Source organism: Pinus tabuliformis, chromosome 6, assembly GCF_031772625.1.
Source record: "Pinus tabuliformis cultivar Carrire ecotype Pingquan chromosome 6, CPIR1, whole genome shotgun sequence".
NCBI lineage: Eukaryota > Viridiplantae > Streptophyta > Pinopsida > Pinales > Pinaceae > Pinus > Pinus tabuliformis.
The window spans coordinates 1,205,382,241-1,205,391,432 of NC_142292.1; positions in this window are offsets into that span (position 1 = coordinate 1,205,382,241).

The following is a 9,192-nucleotide window of genomic DNA, read 5'->3' on the forward strand; positions in this document are numbered from 1 at the left end:
AATTTTCTAGGTTGGACCTGTGTTTTGCCTTTTTGGACCCCTTCCCCAAACTCAATCTCTGATATTTCACTTCCCCTAATTTCTAACATCCCTCCCTACTTCCCAAAATTTCCTCAAGAATTTAGAAGCTCCCTATCCCCTTCATTTCGCTTCATTTCGACAAATCCCTTGTTCCACACATTAGGATAGGTTTCACTCAAATGATGTTTCTGAGCAATAAAAGATGAATTGGGAAAACGGAGAGAGGTTTTTGTCCACAACATGGCAAGGAAGAAAAAACTCCTTCACATTTTACACAGGTGTTATGGTTTTCGAGAAATGTCAAAAATACAATTGCATCGGGAGAATTGATGCACCTCTGAAGTGACCTTGGGAAAATCAAGTTTTCTCCTAGCTTGGTTGGCCAAATGACTTTCTTGATGAGTCAAATGATAACTAGACACATAGATATTTCCAATGAGCTATCATGAGCTCAATTTGAAGTTGAGGAAAGCATTCAAAAGTTGACTGCAACAGCACTCTACCTTGAGGTAGCCTCATTTGGCACATTTGACCAGTCTTGGGATATTTGATTTTTGATAGGGAAAATGAACTCCAAATTGAAACCTTATAGTTGGGTTGGAAAGTAGGCTCAAATACCTTTCCAAAGGGCTATCTTACACCCAATTTTAACACCGGGAAGGCCTCAAAAAGTCACCTGGAAAAGGGCGCGGTGCACTGGGAGAAAATTTCCAGTGTAAATTTGCACTGGCGCAGTGCACATAGAGAGCGCGGTGCACAGGGAAGAAAGGCCTAAAATTGTGCCAAATTGCCTCATTTTTTTTGTAAATCCCATCAAATTGCAAGGTAGGCTCTATAACATTACTTGTTCATCAAATTTGATAAAAGATATGGTGGTTTTATGCCTATGATTGAAATGCGAAAAAACTCATAAAGCAACCACAAGAAACACAAAGGCCATTTTGCTAGGGTTGTGCCATTGTGTTGTTGCTGCCAGGGTTTAAAACTCATTGTTTTCTCCAAACATTATGGAAGGGTCCAAGCCTACATCAGCAGAATAGGGATCAACATCACAACATAAGGCACCTTTGCAAGATGAGGAGCAATTCCATCTTTACACTGATATAGTAAACTTTAATGTTAATGAATAGCATAGGATAGTAGATTAGGTCATCATGGAGAAAGATGCTAAGATCAAAGATCTTAGGGAAAAAATTTCTAAGGCCAATTTCATGGTTTGATTCCTAGAGCAGGATAATAAGCAATTGAAGATGAGCATCAAGACCAAGTGACAAGGGAGAATCCAAAGACTAGAGGACTCAAAAGGGAAACTTCAGCAACAAAGGGAGCGGATGTCTTCAGTTGACCTAATTGCAGGAGAAATCAATGAAAGTATGGAGTTTTGGCTTGACAAAGTAAATTTACATTTAAACAATCTTCTTAAGAAGGCCAAAAGAGACAACAAATTTCAAAGACACATGGCTACTCATTGCTACCCAAGGAATCAGGTCTCCAAAGTCGAAATCAAGCTGTTTAAGAAAATACTCCAGGAAACCCTAATCAGGAAAAAGGAGAATGTTAAGTTGGATTTGCTTGCTGATGCTTCCCTCAGAGCAATACAGGACAAGGAAAAGAAACCTATGCATGATGAGGGGCCATCAGGTGAACAGGAAGCCGATTTCATCCTCATTCAGGATGATGATGCAGATGTGGAGAGCGACCGACTTAGAATGACTATTCAGGAGCACAACACAGAGATCCAAGACTTGTCACTCAATGTGCAGAGGGCCAAATGGATCATCAAGTATTTGGAGCAGAGAAACAAGTGGCTTGAGGACCAGCATGATATCATGGAGCTGCAAAACATCCGTGAAGACCAGCAGGCTGCCCAAAAAAGCCTAAACGAGAAAACACCTATTCAGCAGGAGATAGAGGCTGATTGAGAGATTTGGCTCTAGAGGATCCACATCCACTTAGAGAAGCTATTGGCGAAAGCAAAAAAGGACAGGGACATGCTCAGGAACATGAAAAACCACTATTGGGCACGGAACAAGGTTTGCAAGGTGTGAATAAGGAATTTGAAGGCAAACCTAAAGAAGGCATCAAAAAGGAAAAAGAGGCAAAAAGAGCATGATCGACTCTGGATATTGGCTGAGGCAATCCTTGGCCCACCATAACACTTAATGAAGAATCTCTAGACCAAATTTCAAGAAATTTGGAGCACATTTTGAAATTTTGAAATTTTTTGTGCAGAAAACAGGGATTTTCTCCCTGTGCGCTGTGCCACTAGTGAGACGCTAAAATTCTAGAGCTTCAAATGAGGAATGGCTTGCAGTTTTGGATTCAGCATGGAAAATTATGACTATTGGTGTCCGAGCAAGAAATTTGGGCAAGATCTGAGTCTCCTAAAGGTCAAAAAACACCCAAAAATGGCCTCTCTGCCACTTTTTTGACACACAGAAAGCAGTCTTGGGAGAATGGAGATTTGGAGGGGAAAATGAGCACCAAATATGAAAATTCTAGTTGGGTTAGAAAGTAGATAGGATAGGATTTCTACCAAGCCCACTTGGGCACGTTTTGGACACCTAAAAGTGCCCCAAAATAGGCCCCAAAGTAGCGTGATGCACAGAGAAAATGGCGCGGCGCACAGAAGAAAAATTGCCAATTTGCTTCCATTTCGTGAAATTTCGGTTCGCGACTTCTCCAAGTGGGCCCGCTCATCTACACTTCAGTTTTTTGGCACCAAAGGTGGAATTTAAAGTGTTTTTTCTCCAGATTGGCTTCTATCCAAGTGGTGAAGGAAGGAAAACGGTCACCCAAGCCAAATGTCATGTTTGTAGCGCTACACCTGTAGTTGATGGTTGGCTCTCCATCTCCATTTTGCAATGATTTGAGTAACTCCCCAACCCTTGGGCATTATATCTCTTCCTCACACATTCTATATATTGTATGCAAGTTATTTGTAAAGGGTTGGTTGGCTTGTAACTTCTGGGAGACTGTGGGAAAGAAACTTTGTTTCTTCACTGTGTATTTTTGACAGAGAATTAATGAAAGGCAGCAGCTCTGTTTCATGAGATTCTTGTGGTTGTGAGTGTAGAAAATGTGTCTCTTATGTTTTCATATGTATTTCGTTACGTTTCATAATTCAATTCATGTTCATTTCCAGTGAAATTTTCTGAGTGATATTAGGTAGAATTCAATTTTATTGCTCTTCCTGTGGGAAAATTTCATGTTCAGTGTTCTTCTTCTGTTGAAAAGGATTCATGTCACTATGCCCTTTTCACTTTCTTCAGCAATCTATTCATGCCGCGGTACCTCAAACTAGATTTTTACATTTTCCGCCTACCTTGCCTCATAGAATAATTTGTGCCTTTGTATTAAATTCTCTATTCTTTGCTGACCGTTGGTCCCATACCATCCCAGAAGCTCGGTCATTCATGAAAATTGTTTCCTGAATCCCTATTCACTTACTAGCCTAAGGTAAATATTTCATTGTAAGTCATCTCAGACCGTTTTTGATTATCTATTCACTGAGTGTGACTCAGAGAGAGCCCTCTCCTGCTCTGGTAGGGCTAGCTACCAGAGTGAGCATGGTTTGTGGTTACCCTAATTTTTGCCTTCCTTCAGCCTAGGGCAGATTTAGGTGCTAACATATATTTTCGCTTTTGATTTCTTTTTCTCTTACATGTGTCATTTTTTCTTTCTCTATATTTTTCAAGTGTCTTTTTTTCTTGCTTCATTCTTGCATGTGTTTCTTGTGTTCTTTTTTGTTTTCACATGTGTCGCTTTAACTCTCACATATGTCACATTTGCTTGTTGTCACATATCCTAAGAGCACCAGGGAACACCTTCTAGAGGCAGCTCCAACACACTCTCTTGTACTAGTTGATCCTATCTATAGTAAGAACATGTGTTGGATAGTCTTCCATAACATAACACATCTTTTGATTCCAGTCGACACTTGTGTCATAAAGGCTTGCATCCTAACCATCACACTATGAGATAAGTGTCATTTTGTTGTCGCTTAAATGTATGCATGATGGTTTTGGGTACTATGTATCTTCTTATCACGCTCTTGGTTGTATATGTGTGTGATCATGTTCAAGACCTATTATATTCTCTTGCTGTCTTGTCTGATTGTTCTCACTCTTAGTAAATTATGGATTCCTTCACTATCGTCACCTCTTTCACAACTCATGAAAACATTCAACTTATAGCTAAGTGATGAGCACATTTTGTATTACTAATCCTTAATGATGAGAGCCTTACCTCCTAGACCTACACATTGTTCCCATCTAGAGGACAACCTCCTTCACTATGCATTAAGCAACCTCATAATACAACCACTCAACCTTTCTACTTACACTTTCCCACTATGCAATATTGGACCAACCATGCCTCTAATTGCACATTATGAATTCTCAACAGATAGTATGACCATATTTGGACCCTTGTAGTGTGAAACTGTACAATTCCTAGAGCCTCCTCTTTAGCCATTGCACACTACGTAGTTACAGTGTCTAAGATTTCCATCATTATCTCTTGAACTTTCCCTTTGTGCAATGTCTGACTAGCCTTTCCTTCACTACAAACTATGCACTTTAAATGAGTAGTAGAGTCACATTTAATCTCTTAAAGTGACCAACTATGCAACACCTAGAGCCTTCTCCTCAAGCACTGCGCATTATGCATTCTTAGTGAGGAAGCCTGCCATATATACCACAAAGACATGCATAATGTGCATAATATTTCTTCTTCCTCCCTTTCCATTGTGCACTTCCAACTCCTAGTTTCCAATCCTATACTCCTTTCCTCTTCACCCTATGCACTATGCTTAAGAATGCCTCTCCCTCAACCCCTGTGCACTGTCCCATCAAAATCAACATTTGCACAAGATAGAAGTGAATTTGGGAGAGATGTTGTCTCGTTGTGAGTGAACTTAATATGTAGGTGCTATCACCCTATCATGGCAAGATGATGATCAAGTAGGTTAGCAAGAAGAGGTTAAAACAAGGAAACTTGTGGAGATGAGACACAAAGATTCTATCATGCAGGAGTAAAGTAATATTGGACCAGAACAAAGAGATGGAAATGCATGATGACTTAGACCATTTGCAAGGTGAAGATGAATTAGAAGTAAAATATATCATGAACAGCTAAAGACATAGCAACAAATAGAAGAAATTGGGATGAATACATTGCCATCAAGTCTCATGTCATAGTCACTGAATTATGGTCATTTAAAGTGTCAACACAAGATGTTGTTTGGTCCCATGTATTTTTTCCACATTATTGGTGGAATGTAATTTTGTATTTTCAAAATGTGAAAATGTAAAATGTGTGAAGCCCAAGGTGATCCGAATGGAAAATGGAATCCACCCATGGTATTCATCCACCCATAGTATTCATTCGCCCTTGGAATTTAACCATAGTATTGTAAGTGGCATCCACCAATGGTATTAATCCACCCATGGTATTTATTCGCCCATAGAATTTACCCATGGTATTTTAAATGACATCCACCCATGGTATCCATTCACCCATGGTATTTACCCACTCATGGAATTTACTTGTAGTATTTTAACCAAAAAAATGTTATATGTAACAAGTCACATTTTGTAAAATGATAGATTGTCCACCACAACGTGGATTTTACAGTTATTCTATATATTAATAAAAAGTTTCTTGGTGGTTTTGTTCAATGTGTGTTCTCCTATTTTATTTAGGCATTTCAATTTTTGAGATCTTGGAAGCCTCTCCCCCTAAGATTCATTTCAACTTCTTAGATCTTGGGGGCCTCCCTCCAAGATCTGGAATAGTGGTATTAGATTCAGGTTATGATTCCATGGAAATGAGAGTTTGATGCATATTTCAATCTAAAACTTTTGCAGCAATATTCAACAAAAATCAAGCATGTTCTATGACCTCCACAGAGCACTTTCTTGGGTAAAGCATGAAGATTTTTTCTTTTTTCATTTTTTTGGTAGGAATTTTATTTGGTTGACGAGTTTGCAGATTATATCTGAAACTTTCGGTGAAAAATTTGCAAAAATAAATAACATATATAGATTCCTTGGAAAAAAATACCCAAATAAAAAAAAAAATCTATCGAATCAAAGTCCAGAGAGAGATATCACTGATTTAAAATCAGCTATGTTGCAGAAATTTTTCTAACGAAAATTCATGGACGATGGCTCTCCTATCATTTCTTCCCATTTTTGTGTATAATTTCAAAAAAAAAATTGTATATATGAGCTCCTCTCGAAAAATCACTCAATTAAAAAAAAATGGTTGAATCAGAGTTTGGATGAGGGGGATATCGCTGATTTAAAATCAATTGTTCTTTTCAGAACTTTTGTGACGGCGGGACAATTGTAGCACGAATCTGAATTTCCAGAGTGTCCAGGTAGGTATTTCAATCACATGGAAAGATGCACACTGGTCATTCTATTTCCAAAAGTAGGTTATAATAAATATTTTGAGTTATATAAACCAGGTTATGCCCATTTTAAATCTAGAGCAACATTCAAAGTGGGTTCTCTTTGGAGATGTGTCCTACCACCCCGCTTTAGAAGACACTTGCTTCACATTCATCAATTTTAACATAGCAACATATGACTTGGCTTCTTTGGAGACGTGCCCTCCCACTCCAGGCTATGTAGGCACCTGCTACTTCATCAACAGTCAGCATCATGGTTATGGGTCAACCACATAAAATCCTTGTCATCGAAGTCCATTTTCTTGGCCGCACACTATTAGTATCACAATTGGTCACAAGAATCAAATGCTATCTCTATCCTCAGATCTTCTTTGTTCATGGTTATGGGTCATCCACAAACCCACACTTCATCGAGGTCCATTTGTTAGGCCGCACATTGTTAGTATCAAAATTCGTCACAAGAATTCTAGGGTATCTCTATCCTCGGATCTTCGTTTGTCATGGTTATGGGTCATCCACAAACCCACACTTTATTGAATTCCATTTTCTAGGCCGCACACTGTCAATATCACAGTTGGTCACAAGAATTACAGAGTATCTCTATCCTCAGATTTTTTCTCATCACGGTTATGGGTTAACCACACAAAACCCTTATCTTCAATGACTCTTCATATTCAATAAAAACTTCTCAGGAGGGAACTTCACACAATGGGGGCCATTGCTTCTTAAGGAGGGATTAATGATCCAAATGGAAAATGGAATCCACCCATGGTATTCATCCACCCATAGTATTCATTCACCCTTGGAATTTAACCATGGTATTTATCCACCCATGGTATTGTAAATGACATCCATCCATGGTATTTGTTCACCCATGGTATTTACCCACCCATGGAATTTAACTGTAGTATTGTAACCAAAAAAAGGCTATAATTAACAAGTCACATTTTGTAAAAGGATAGATTGTCCACCACAATGTAGCTTTTACAATTATTCTCTATAATAATAAAAAATTTCTTGGTGGTTTTGTTCAATGTGTGTTCTCCTATTTTATTCAGGCATTTCAATTTTTGAGATCTTGGAAGCATCTCCCCTCAAGATCCATTTCATTTTTTCATATCTTGGGGGCCTCCCACCAAGATCCAGATCACAAGGGTCACACATGGAATGTTAAAAGTCTTTATGAAGTCCTAGATTTGTGTAGGAGTTCAAAGGTCACATAGAAGCTCAAAAGTCACACGGGAGCTCAAAATTCATGATGGATGTCAAGAGTCACATGGGAGGTGAAAGGCCACCTCATTTGTTATAAATAAACCCTTATGAATCAAGAAAAGGGATGTTTCACCTTGACTTCTCTAGCTTGGCATAGGAGAGAAGATCATTCTTTGGAGGAGAAAGTGGTGACTTAATGTTCCACTATTGGGGCTACTATTGCATCATTGTAATTGTGTACTTGGAACTTTCACCTAATATTTGAAGCTCTCATAGTCGACGCACTTTCATGCATGTATTGAGGATGTTGTAAGACTATCCTTTTAATGTTAATGATATATGTTTACATTTATACATACTAAAGAAAATGAACTATTTCATTTGATTTGGTATACATCTTGTTGAATGTGCATTGTTACTTACTTTCATGATCATTGTTGCCTTGTGAACTATTTTGTAGGTTAATTAATGATTCTTTCTATGCTCTCACGTGTCTTTATTAGGATAATACTATTATTTTTCTTCTAACGACTCACTTTCTCTCTTATCGTTTTTCAAATTACCTTATATACATTGTAATTGTATGCTTCATAGTGTCAAATTGTTTGATTCAAAGGTTGTGTGCATACCCTCTTATGTTGTTTATTGCAGCCAAGCAAAATCTTTAAGTTATGGTCAGGCCTATTATTCGAATGGGGCTCCTAACTAAAATGCTGTGAGGTTTAGTTGGGACTTCATATTGGGGAGGCCCCCAGTGTTGGAAAACTCTCAACACCAACAACAAGAAGAAACCTTGAAAGCATCAAAGAAAACAAAAGGACATCAAGCCCATGATTATTCTACCAATGAATTAGATGCTTAAGAAGATCAATTTATGAGAAAGCTGAAAATAAGATCTAGAAAATATAAATATAAGATACCATTCAATTTTTTTGTTATGGTAGATAGGTCAATTTAATTATGAATTTCCACATGAAAAATTGGAATAAAGTGAAGATGAAGAAGAACTTAAAGTTAGAATAAAATATTATAAACATAAAAGGGAAAATATTTCAAGAAGAAAAGCTTTTATTCCAAAGAAAATGGTGGCTCATTAGAAGAGAGTGTGATGACACTCATCATTGGGTAGTTATATGGACCTTAACACACCTCCAAGCTTACTAAAATCAACTCTTCTCATGATTCTTTACATGTTTTAATTATATTTTTCTTAATGAGATGAGTAAAAGTAAGATGTTCTGTCTAGTGGTCTAATGTGCATTGATTGTAGGTTTTTGAGAGAAAATTGTGGCTAATTAAGGTGCAGGAAGTCGAATGAGACAAGAACGAGAGATTATTGGAGATGGATCTCCCTCATTAAATCCTCACTCACTTGAAGATCCCTCATTCAAATCACACCAATTCGGAGTTGCAGGCAGTCGAGTCAAGAGGATCAGTGGCAGTTGAGCCAGTGATAGTTAAGAACCAGTTAATATTGATATTGGGAGACAAGCCTCCCTAGATTTAAGGAAGTTGTTGGAAACTTTAGTTGTATAAATAAA